General features: G+C 38.6%; 1 protein-coding gene across 4 annotated transcripts in view; it reads right to left on the reverse strand.

The window, feature by feature from the left end:
- Positions 1-12,587, reverse strand: part of MAGI2 (membrane associated guanylate kinase, WW and PDZ domain containing 2) — a 1,283,361-nt gene that overhangs the window by 713,005 nt on the left and 557,769 nt on the right. Inside the window, exon 1 of one of the 4 annotated variants that reach the window (XM_081147190.1) lies at positions 1,093-1,357. The exons of the other annotated variants lie outside the window; for them this stretch is intronic. The gene's annotated coding sequence lies outside the window, so the exon portion shown is untranslated. Of the gene's footprint in view, positions 1-1,092; positions 1,358-12,587 lie in introns of those variants that run through there. 4 annotated transcript variants of the gene reach the window in all.

Genomic DNA, 12,587 nt, shown 5'->3' on the forward strand with positions numbered 1-12,587 from the left:
GTCAAAAGGGACCCGGCCAGTCACCCGCACAGAACATTTTCTTAAAGAGTCCATTACCAATCTGATTCCCTCTGCTCTGAGCATCTTCTTGATATAGTCTTTGGCAACTGCATGGCAGAGATCTGCATCATATTTTAAACTAAATGCCTCCCCCATTTCCCTTAAAAATGTGAATCAGACACTTCTGACCTAATCGCTGGAAGAAAAAAGAGACAGGAAGAAAACCCACCTCTCCCTACTCCCCACCTTCCTCCAGCGTCTAGCCTAATACCTCTGGGCAGTTTACTTCAGAACAGAGCGGATCCGGGACCAAGGCACAATGGCAAATTGGCACACAAGTCTGCGGCCACAGACAGCACAGGCAATGCTTCCTTTGTAAAACCCAGGAAAATACACATGCTGGAACAAAAGACACTCTATCTGCACAGCAAGGAACAAGAGAAATTGTGTTTGTTCTACACACATCTCTACCCACTTATTAAAAAACAGTTCTGTGCCTATTTTAAGTATGACACGCTGTATTCTTTCTTCTTCAAACCAGGTCCCTAGAAAATTAATTTTTTGAGCTTTGTCTCCAGTGGGAGGTAAAGCACACTCTGCCGAATACCTGGTGTGTGGCTTTGTTGGTAGGGTGCCATTTCAAACTTATCATTTTTGAACTCAATTATGTGGGAAATTAAGATAAGGCAAAGGCAGTCCGATATCTCGGAATTATTCTGACATTACAGAGAAACGCCAAGTCAGCAGATATTTGCTGTTTACATTTCCTAATAACCTGATCATGCATTTGCAGCCTTCTGGAGCAAAATGCTAACTGTTCTCCAAACAGCCACCTGACACCCAGGGCTGAAGCGCACGCTCTGCCTCGGAAGGAGACATCATGACGGCTCTCCACCGGCTGCAGGAGACAAAAGCTCCGCCAGCCCCGGGAGGCGTTCGGCGGACGAAGTGAGAGTCGCGGCAAGTTTAGGGCCACGTCTGGTGGGACACGACCCTGCCCGTGCAGGCGCGGGAGCAGAGGGCTCCGAGGTGCCACGGAAAGCACACAGGCCCGCCGGGAGCTCGGGCCGGCCCGCCGGCCTCGCCACTCACCTGGAGCTCGGCTCCGAGGCGGCCGGGCAGCCGCGGCTCCGCTCCCGCCTCTCCATGGTCCTCGTCAGCGCCTCCTCAAACCACCTGTGCCGGTCCAGCCCATCCGCAGACCGGCTGCTTTTCCGGATAGAAGTCGCCTCCGCCGAGCTTCGATTTTTCCAGCATGGATGTCTAGAATTTTCCTCTTGGAGCCAGACACAGCAACAAAAAAACTGCAGCTGAGGTCTTTTGTTTTCCCCTCCTCTCGAAGATGAAGCAGGCGGCACTCGTCTCCCCCCGGCCCTCCCCCTCGGCTCCCTCGCCTCCTCCCAGCCCCCCGCGGCTCCCGCGGCTCCCCGCCGCCGGGGCAGTCACGTCTCCCAGCCCCGCGCCCGCGCCCCCAGCGCCAGCCGCGCACTTCAGGGTTTCCTCAGCGAGCGGGGGGGCGGGGGGCGCGCTAGGTGAAGTCAGGTGACCCCTCCTTCAAGCAGCGAGACGGAGGGAGAGGGTGCATTTTAACACACACACGGGTGCATTTACATTACAAAGCATGGAGGGAAACCTGGCTTCCAGAGATCAGGCGTTTTTGCTTCTGCTTTCATAGTCCCCTTCTAGCAATCAAGAGAAGCTAGTACCGTTTAATGAAATGTAATTAAACTTTTCAGTGTTAATAACAAGGCTGCGTACTTTCAGAACCATCCAGTTGAACACTTCTTTTAAACTTGTTAAGCGTGACTGTTTCTTTTTCTTTCCAGGGTCAAAGAGTCAGTCATTTTACTATTTACATACTTTTCAAACTGGCCTTTTCTTTGACATCTCATTAAACTACTGTCAAAGTTAAGGACCATCATAAAATATTTTTTTTAAAAAGATGACATGAAAGGAAAAATAACTGACAGAAAACCAGAGCATATAGCGTGGATAGAAATCTATAGTTTTCTGTTGTGGAACTAGGTTCAATAATGAGTAATATTTGGCTCTTAGGCAAATAACTTTCCCCTTCTCTGCTTCGGTGTCTCTGTCTTAAAATAGAACATAAATGTAATAAATGTACCAAACTTTCCCCTTCTCTGCTTCAGTGTCTCTGTCTTAAAATAGAACATAAATGTAATAAATGTACCAAACTTTCCCCTTCTCTGCTTCAGTGTCTCTGTCTTAAAATAGAACATAAACGTAATAAATGTACCATCTCTCTCCCCACCAACTCAGCGAGCCTGGCAGAGAAGGGTGCCCAGGTAGATATACCACTCAGGGCACCAGGTACAGAGGCAACTGGAAAAACTTGTGCTAACCTTGCACAGTGGTAAGGGTAAAGTTCTGGTGTACACACCTACACCCTAAAGAGTACATTTGCTACCACTTCATTCCCTGCTCCAGTTTTTGATACCCAATGGAGACCATCTCCTCTGTCTCTATCATTAAATGAGAATAGCATGCATTCTGCTTGTCAAATAGCGCAAGGAAAAATGAGATAATCTCCATAAACTGTTTTGAGAACTCAAGACAAAAAGCACCTTATAAAGCTGAATGATAAGAACTTACAAGGAGGATCAATACGGTTAGTGAGAACAACTATCGGAAGACTCTTAGCCTTTGGTGTACCATGCCTGGATTCTTCATTTCAAGAGCGTGGTGAGACGGGTGCCTCAGCAAAACAGGAAAATGGGGAGGGTGGAGCTGACATAGAATTACATAGCTCAAAAGATAACATTTCAAACTCTTACACAAACAGCCTCTCATTCTTTCTCTCTCTCTCTCTCTCTCTCTTCCGTGATGTCAAGAAAGCACTGCATTTACTGCGGGGACTGGGCGCTGCAGCGGAAATACACCCAGTCCCAGCCATAAACACCACTCAGAGGTGGAGATAAAATGAGTAACTGCTATTCACTGCTCTTGATTGTTTTGTATTTTAAAAGCTTTACCTTGCATAGAAAAGATCCTATTTAGGCTTTTAAAATAAATTATACGCTAACTGGTTGCAAATTTAGCTTCAATGTGTGCTACAAAAATTGGCACCAAAATATTGAACAATTAAAAAAAATCTTCCCTTAGAAAAGTAAGTTGGCTTAGGCAAATTTAGGAAGACTTAAAATCTTGTAGGATAAAAACATAAAGGATTTCACTTTACTGTCTCTAATAACCAAACGCTCCTTTTCACTCTTCTTTTTTTCTTCAAACACTGGGTGTCTTCGTTTTACATTTACCCAGGTTTTTTTCCTCCAGTTCACTGTGAGTCTGTTGGTCTTTCTTTTTGATCATGGTATCACTTTACTTGAAAGTGTAAAATGTTGGCAAAGAGAGTGGGAAAGATCTATCTTATTTTGTGGCAATGAGAGAGTGGGAAAGACTTATCTTATTTTGGACTTTAATCCAAACTCTAGTGTATGGCAACTTAGAAGCTCCATCTTATTCCAACAAAGAGGCATGAACATGGAATCAAGACTGCATTTATTTTAGTATTAAAATAAAGAAGCATCTTGATTTAAAGAAGCTTCTTAAAGTTGAAAAAGCTGAAAATAAATTAGCAATAATGTTATAGCAACTAATGTCTTTCCTTACTCAAGGAACAAACTAAAGAACTGACAGAAAGTAGAATAAATCTTTACTCGTGCATTCATTCAACCAATGTTTATTGAACACTCTTTATGCTAATCACTCTACTAAGCATTGAGGAGTACTAGATAAATAAAACAGAGTATGGACCTTTTCAGAAACTGCAAATATGTACCATTAACATACAATAAGTGTTAAAGCAAAATGTTCTGAAAGGTCAGAAAAGGAGGGAAATTTCTCCTTAGTGGGATGCAGGATGGTTACAATAGAATTGGTGACAACTGAAATTAACCTTTTAGAATGGGTTTTCTAGGTAAGAGAGCATAAGTAAAGAGATTTCAGGCTAAGAGGCAAAAAACATGAACAAACAGAAACTTGTGTTCAGTCTGGGGGTTGGGGGAAGAGCGGTTTGAAAGGTCCATTAGAACAGGCCGTGTCCAAGTATTTGTGTTTTACCTGAGATGCAGTGGCAAGTTATTTAAGGTTCTTTGGCTACTAAATTGTTTTACAAAGATTATTTTGGCAGCAATGCAAAGGGTGACTTACAGCAGTGGTTCTCAAACTTTCCTAATAATAAGAATGACCTGCAAGTGATAATAAACATGTGGATGCCTGGATTCCACTCTAAATCTCTATTTTTAAAAACTATCCCAGGGGATTAGACATACAAGGATAGTTACACAGAGAGTTAATACACTCAAGATCATTATTAAGCCAAATGAAAAACTTTTGCTTTTTTACATTAAAATAACAGATTTTTACATAAAGGTTGAGTACACTTACCAGAATTAAATACCATGAATGTGCTCATGTTGTGCCATGAAATATAAAATTATATACAATAGTTTGGCCATCTCATTTCTGTTTTGTCTTATGTGAAACCTTTTGTCCTGTCAGGCTAAACTTAGTTGCTATCTCTCACTCACATCTTTCTCACATCTATGCCTTTGAAACCCTTTCCTGGAATAACCTCTCCTTCCTTTCTCCATCTCCAATTTATCATCATTCAAGGATTCCCTGCTAACATCATGCACATGAATCTACCCCTTTTCTAGTACAGTTTACACTTAAGTCATATTCATATTACAACAGAAACCCCATGAATAATAATACTAATATAAAACTTTCAAATTAATGTGCATTTTAAATTCTCACACTAACTCTGAGGTACTATTGCAGAAACCATTGAGGAAACTGAAGTCTGGAGACATTAAATAATTCACCAAAGGTCAGAAAACTAATAAATTGAAGTTTCTGGATTAAGACTCAAGTCAGTCTGTGATACATGATTTATATATATCATATCTTACTTCTTAAGTTATCCAGAACAGAATATTTAGTAGTTGATACTAAATATAAGTAATTTTGTTCCAGTTTTGCTTTCTATTACTGCATGCTGGCTAAAAGCTCAGTTTCAGGAGTGGGACTCTGACTTTGGGTTTAAAGCCTTTCTCTGCCACTTTCAAGCTGTGTAACCAAGGACAAGTCACTTAACCTCTCTGTGCTTCAGTTTCCTGACCCATCTCATAGTTTTATTTTGAGTGTCTATGTTAAGCATTTACTATAATGCCTGGAATGATTAGATACTCACTAAGTGTTGAATTTTATTTTATTTTATTTTTTATCCTCACCAAAGGATATTTTTTCCATTGCTTTTCAGAGAGAGCAAGAGGAAGAGAGAGAGAGAGGCAGAGAGAGGGAGAAACATCAGTGTGAGAGAGACACATCAATTGATTGCCTCCCACACATGCCTGGACTGGGGCTTGGATAGAGCCTGAAACCAAGATAAATGCCCATGGCCAGAATCGAATCCCGGACCCTTCAGTCCTTGGACTGGCACTCTAACCACTGAGCCAAACCAACTAGGGCTTGAATTTTATTTTTTATTATCATTATTGTTGTTGGTATTAACAAGTAAGAAGCAAATACTCTGTGTATCCAGTGAGTTTTCCATCTCATCAGAGATATTTAAAAAAATTAAAAAGCACCACTAACTGTATACCATTAAATGTAGTTTAGTAGCTTTCATTCTAGATTACAGAGCTATAGCTGACTTAAAATAGGAAGCTGCCTTGACAACTATTCAACTAGTCATGAGCCCCATATATTGCTTTATTATTAGGTCTGTAATGTATGGTTTCTTGAGACATTTGTGCTAGTTCCCTGGCAGGAAGAAAGTAGAAATTACACAAATTTTTAAAAGCCAGCAACTTGCATTTTAGCAATAAACTAAATATCCATTCCTCTTAAAAATCAATTATACCTGCTTTATGTATAAATTGCTCTCTTTTTTTCTAAATAAATATTTCCAATATTTCCATGATTTAGTTCCTTAAATTCTGAGATATGTATTCTTAAAATTTCTTTTAAGTATGCAATGTACTTGTCAGTTAAGTGCATGCTAAGGGTAGATAAGATATTGTGCTTAAATGAAATAAACACCAAATAAATTGATCTTATCTGATAGTGGGGAAAAATCCTGCATGAGAATTATAGTTCTTATATTTACAAACTACAGACAATCATAACCTTGAGAAAATTCTCTTCTTTTTTTCAATTACATAAATTGTTGCTCTTGATAGGAAAAAATCCTACTTTTGATGATTTGTGGGAGTGTGGACTAAATGATTGGTATATTACTCAGCTATACACTGGGTGTGCATATAGATTACTTTTGAGATGGGAACCATACTTAATGTTTGCAGAGCCTGGATCTCTGGCTCATAGGCTGCATGATACTTTCCATAAAAATTACAACTCATCTGTTTTTGACTGTTTATACAAAATAAATACATTTTCAGTCACTGTCAAAAGTATCCTATTTTACTTGAAGATAGTTACATATATGGTCATACATGTATTATATCATAGGCAATAGTTAAAGTTTGATTATCCAAATCTAAGCAAAGAAAAGCACAAAGAAAATTCCTGCTCTGGGTTTTTCTTTAGTCTTAACTAACCAGCCAAAGTAGATGCTTTAAGAATGGCCTTTAGCTCTGGCCAGTGTGGTTCAGTTGGTTAAGAGTAGTCCCATGCACTGAGAGATCGCAGGTTTGATTCCTGGTTGGCGCACATGCCTGGGTTGAAAGCTTGATCCCCAGTAGGGGGCATGCAGGAGGTAGCTGATTGATGTTTCTCTCTCACTGATGTTTCTCTCTCTCTCTCCCTCTCCCTTCCTCTCTCTCTAAAAATCAATAAAAAAGTCTTTTAAAAAATGGCTTTTAAATATAGCATGGTGTCAAAGACACAGGCTTTAGCAACCCTGACTTCACCTTTGTAGCTGTGTGTTACTAGCCAAGTTATTCATCTGTAAAACAGTGATGATATCTGTTGCATAGAGTTCTCAGGTGTTAAATAAAATAATGCATATAGAGTGCTAAGCACAGTGCCTGGCATACCATCATCAACATTATCACAACATCATTATCATCATCATTATCACCACCATCACTGTCATAATCCTCCTCCTCCTCATCTTCATCACCAAATATTTATCATGTACCAGACACTGTTCTAAATAAGCACACAATAAATGTTAGTTTCCATTATTATTAAAGTATTTTCTTTTACTGATTTTCAGCTCATAACATTGTGTATTCTGAGACTATTATCCTGATATAAAACACACTATCCTATTCCAATAGGCCTTAATCAAAACAAAAGCTTACACTTAAATACCCTTCAGTAATGAAGTAAAAAATAACATATTTCCCCTTCCCTAATCTTTTCATTAACAAGTCACAGAATCATACTTTATACAAGGAAGGTCCTCCCTAGATAATTTCTAAGTCCTCTGAAGGTAATCCATCATGCATAACAATCTGCATGAGAATCTGCTTCATCAACTGAAGAGGCCAACACACAAGTAGAAGAACTTTCTGTCCCAAGTAGGCATAAATAAATTCCTGTGTTGACAGCTGCCCTGTATGGATTTGCATTTCTGATCTCAGAATGAGTCATCCTACTTCTGACTTCTGAAAACCAGGCTGAATTGTGATCTTTTATGTACTCCAGAGGTTCACATTTTTCCATAACCTTTTATCTATTTCATCTTGTAGACCTCATCAGATGGACATAAGTGGGGTACCTATGAGGTCTCCTGTTTTACAAAACATACTTCCCTTGGGCTGAAGCAGGACAAAATTGTGAAATGAGTGCAATTTGCTGTCATACCTTCCACTTCCCTTCTTTTGCCCTTTAAATCACTCTGTGGCCTTTCTCCATTCCCTTCAGAGTCCTTCAGATGATTCTCATCTTATAACAAAACCAAGATTCAGTAGAATACACTGTGTAAATCTGTATGTGTTACCTGAAGTAGGGATACTTATTGTCTTAGTGACTTAGACGGTTTGTACAATCTCTTAAAATGAAAACATTACTTGGAAGTAGAAACTAAAAACCATTTCTAGAAATTTTAAACCATGGTCTAAAATCTGCCTGCTTAAATAAACTGAACTCAACAGAGCTTATTTCTTACAATGCCTAATTTCAAGTTATGAAGAAAAATTAATAGGGTGGGAGATACATATTCTGATTTGACTAACCTAGCTTTGAGAAAAAAGGATAGTAGATTTTGAATCATAACTCCACCATGAAAGGATTGTGTAACTTTGGGTAAGATAGCTTAAGATCCCTAAGCCTTAATTTCCTCATCTGTAAAACAAAAATACAATATCTAGAAGTAAGTGCAATCATGAAAATGCTAACACAGAATCTGGCACATAATAAGCTCTCAGAAAATAAGACTTTTGTTCTTGGTCTTCCTAAGTAGTCAGTCACCTACTAAATAGCTTCTCTTTTCCAATGGGTCATCTTTAAATAGCTTCTTTTTTCCGATGGGTCATCTTCCATGGGTTACCTGATCTGCTCACATATCTTTAGTTCGCCTGACATTTGCATTAGTGTCAACATAAGAGGTTTCATTCACTATTCAAGTAAGATGTTCTTTGGCAAAGGTTCTAAATTTTAGTCAAATAATCTACTTTCCCCAAGGCACTAAAGCTACTTAATAAAACCAAAATCAAATTAAATTGGATTGAGAAAAACAGAGAAGGGGAAGGTAAACAAAGAAGAGAGGAAAAAGAGAGAAAAAATAGTTATGTGATCAACCTAGAGGCCAGGTGATAGTCCCTTACCATAGGAGAGTGAAGATAGTTCATTTGAAGTCTATTAAGGATTCAGGAAACCTGATCTTCAATAACTCATGTAATGTCAATGACTTTCTCTATGAAATGAAGATATTGAACTTTTCTGAAGGTCTCATCCAGGTTGAATATTTTGGTTTCGTGAGCTTAAGAAGTCAAACATTTCTGGAGGACTCTTCAGTATTGAATTCCCTTAGTCCACGATACAGGGAAAGGTTGTACTCCTATTGAGGGATCCCATTGTGGGCTCCCACTGACTCAGCCTGATTCTTTGTCAGACACTGCTACATGCTTACCTACATCACCCAATTTAACCCCCATGCTAGTATTACTATCCCCACTTTCGAGAGAAAGAATTTTTTACTCAGTGAGTTTAAGTGACTTTACCAAGACCAAAGAGGCAAAAGGATGAATGGGGATTGACAACACCTCTCAATACAAAGCCCCAGGTACTTTTTATTAAACCATGCTGCCACCCTCTGGGAAAGAAATTGGGAATACAGCTATGTACAAATTAAACATTCTTTGAATGATTCTGCATTAGTATTTTAGATAAATGTGAAGAGTCCTGCAATAGTCGAGGCAATTTTGGAAAACATGCCCTGTTGTGGCAGTGAGAAGATGCTTATTGTTTAACAACTGGCTCTATGAAAAAAAAAATAAATAAACAAACTGATTTGTTGCATTTGCAAGTTTTCATAGAGTAAATATACCTCTGTAACCAATTTCAAACTATCAACTTAAAGTCACTGAAGTGGAGTTGGGAAGAGATGTACCACTTGGCTCTTTCCAGGCTGTGCTAACCATCTCCAGCATAACACTGTGTGTGAGAACCCAAATTCATGTGCCACTTTCATTTTCTTTAAAAAATAAACAATAACAGGACAATATATCATTCCAAATGCTTTTCAAGTAACTAGGAGTACCACCTTTCAATTATGCCCTAATCACTTTCCCTTTTTTGACCAATTATGCAGGTTACTAGTGTATCTCTTAAAATTTCAAAGTATAACTGCCAAAACTCCCAGCAAGTAAAACAAAGGAAATCCCCAAGCTCCCAATCTTAACCTTTTTATTTTTTTCCACATACTGGGTGATTCTTATATCACTTTCAAATGAATACTTTTTAAGATTCTTTATAAGATGTGTGAAGTTTTCAAGGAACCCCCAAGGCAGGGTTTCTCTAGTAAACCAACAGGTGACAACTGCAATATTTGTCAGGACTGTCTCAGCATTAGGCCATTAGGGAAACCTGAACAGAAAGGCAAAACAAAACTATCCCATGGCCTTGCATTCCTTATTTCTCCTCTTAAGGTGCCATAACTGCTTAAATTCCTCTGGAATAAAAGCAAGGTGACTGACAAGTTGTAAGGAAATTGCATGCATAATTTACATGGCACCACGATCAAGCAGAGGAGTTGTCATTTGTGTAGACTGCTTCACAAATGATATTCAGATAGATTGTTTGAGGAATGACTTCTGATTGCTGAGACAATTTACTTTATCTTACTCATTTCCTCTGATTGTAAGATGCAGAAGAGAGAATAGAGCAGAGGGTTAAATGTGAAGAGTATCCTATATAAGAAAATTTGCACAGATGCTTGAGTTATTGCCCATATAAATGGACAGAAATTTCTGCCCACCTACTCAATAAAGGAAAAAGAAAAAAAGATACTTAAAGCAGCAAGGCTATTTAAAGGAAAATGAGATTGAATTAAGGGATAAAATTATTATAAAGGGGACAAAAAATCCTAAAATTTTCATTGTTATCTACAGCACAATATACTTATATCTGATCATAGCTTACATAATAAAAAAGGTATTAGAAAGTTAAAAGAAGAAATAATGCTTTTATCATAGAAGAAATATGCTTTAGGACTATACTAAAGCAAAGATGCTAACAATCAGGAAGAATATCTTAACTATTAGCATAGTAGGTACCAGAAGAGATGGCTGAAAGAAACTGGACATCAGACAGTGAAGAATTTTTGCTTTGAAATCTTTAGGAACACAATGTAAATTGTCATTCTTTAATTGTTATTTTTCTTACTAAAAAAGAGTTGATTTAGAATAACCCATTCGAATTTCTTCCTAAATAGTTCTTTAAAACTCCACATTGCCTTAATTTTTAGACAACTTCATAAATGATGAAAATAATAAAAATAAAATTGAAATAAAAGTATGATTCAAATTTTACAAAATTTAAGGGCACTATATTTTAGATGGTCAATTTAAGAAATAGACTTAATACCTAATTAAGTTAAAAATAGCACAGAATTGAGTCAAAGCTGAGGTTCCTCTACTCAGGAGAGCATTAGTAATCAAGTGATGGCTTCAAATAGGACAGCTAGAGTAAGAAGAGATGAGAAGAAGGGTTCATTGTAAATTCCTTAGGTAGAACAAACAGATCTTAATAAACAAGCTGATACATGGTCATGTACAGGGACAATTGAAAGGGACTAATTCCCAACTTGGGTCTAGTGGATTTCACTTCCCACTCTTCCCTGTCTCCACTTTACATTACCTACCCACCATCTTACATCCTAGAGTTAGTGAGGGATGGGTTAGTCTGTTGATAAAGGGGTAGAGAAGAAATTAGTTTGATTTTGAACAATTTTGTGTTTGGAGAACCTGACAGAGGTCCAACTGGATTTGTTAAAGGGGTCACATCTGAGAATGTAGATTTAGGAATCATCCGGGGCATAACTGAGTCCAGGAAAGGACTAGGAATGAGAAAAGAAAAAAGGGAACATTAATATTTAAGGGGTGAAGAAAGGATTCAGAGCCTTAAATAACATTGAGAAAGACTGTCAGAAAAAATAAAAAAGAGAGAGACAGTGATGAACTGTGTTGCAGACTGACTGTGGGTCAAGCAGATAAGGCCTGGGGAAAGGCTGATGAATGTGGCATTTAAGAGATTTTTTGCAAACTTTGAGAGTGATAATGTTGTAATTAACTAGTTATTAATTACAGGAAAGGAGCAAAAGGAAGGCCAGAGACTATAGACATGTCCCCTGCAAAACACTTGGAGAAGGAGACTGGACAAAGGGAAGATAGACAAATGCCCAGTAAAGTTGGGATGACATAGAGAAGATATTTGCCTGTCAATCACACCTGGGGACAGAGATCTTTGGCCAGAATGGTTGTGGTCACTAGAAATTTGGGATATTTAATCCCCTAAATAAAGAAGTTTGCTCTCTCATGATCTTGGCTCCTCTTGGCATGTTTGGCTCATGGCTCACACTTGGCTTCCCTGCATTCTCCCATGTGGCCCATGGCCATGTGAACCCCCCCCACACAATAGACTAATGGGCTGCAACTAGCCTGATGCTGAACTGGACCCAGCTCAAACATGGGACAGAGACTCTGGACACTGGGTCTGATTTTAGTTCTACTGAAACCCCAGCTACCCTTCTATGACTGGACTAAGGGAAATGAGACTTTGGAAACGCAGGGATGTAAGGCCATGGAAATAAAGCTTTCTGCTATATCTCATCCTCCAGTGTGAGTCTTCAGAAAATTCCTTTTCTCAGGATATTGCAAGGACCCCACTCCCATTAACCATGGGGGAAGAAAAGACACATTTTTCTCTGGTAACAAGAGTACTAAGCAGATTAGTCTGAGGAGAGATGTAAGAAGAGAAAGTGAAATGCTAGAGGCTTCCAAATCTGATTATCTCTCAAAATCTTCCTGGGAGTTTTAAAAATACATTTTCTTAGGTCCCTTCCTTGGAGATTCTAATTCCACAAATGAGATTCCTTCTCTCATGTCAGTTCTTGAATTTTGACCACACCCTTATATGATTCTAACTGTATTACA

Source organism: Miniopterus schreibersii, assembly GCF_964146895.1.
Source record: "Miniopterus schreibersii genome assembly, chromosome: 9".
Lineage (NCBI taxonomy): Eukaryota > Metazoa > Chordata > Mammalia > Chiroptera > Miniopteridae > Miniopterus > Miniopterus schreibersii.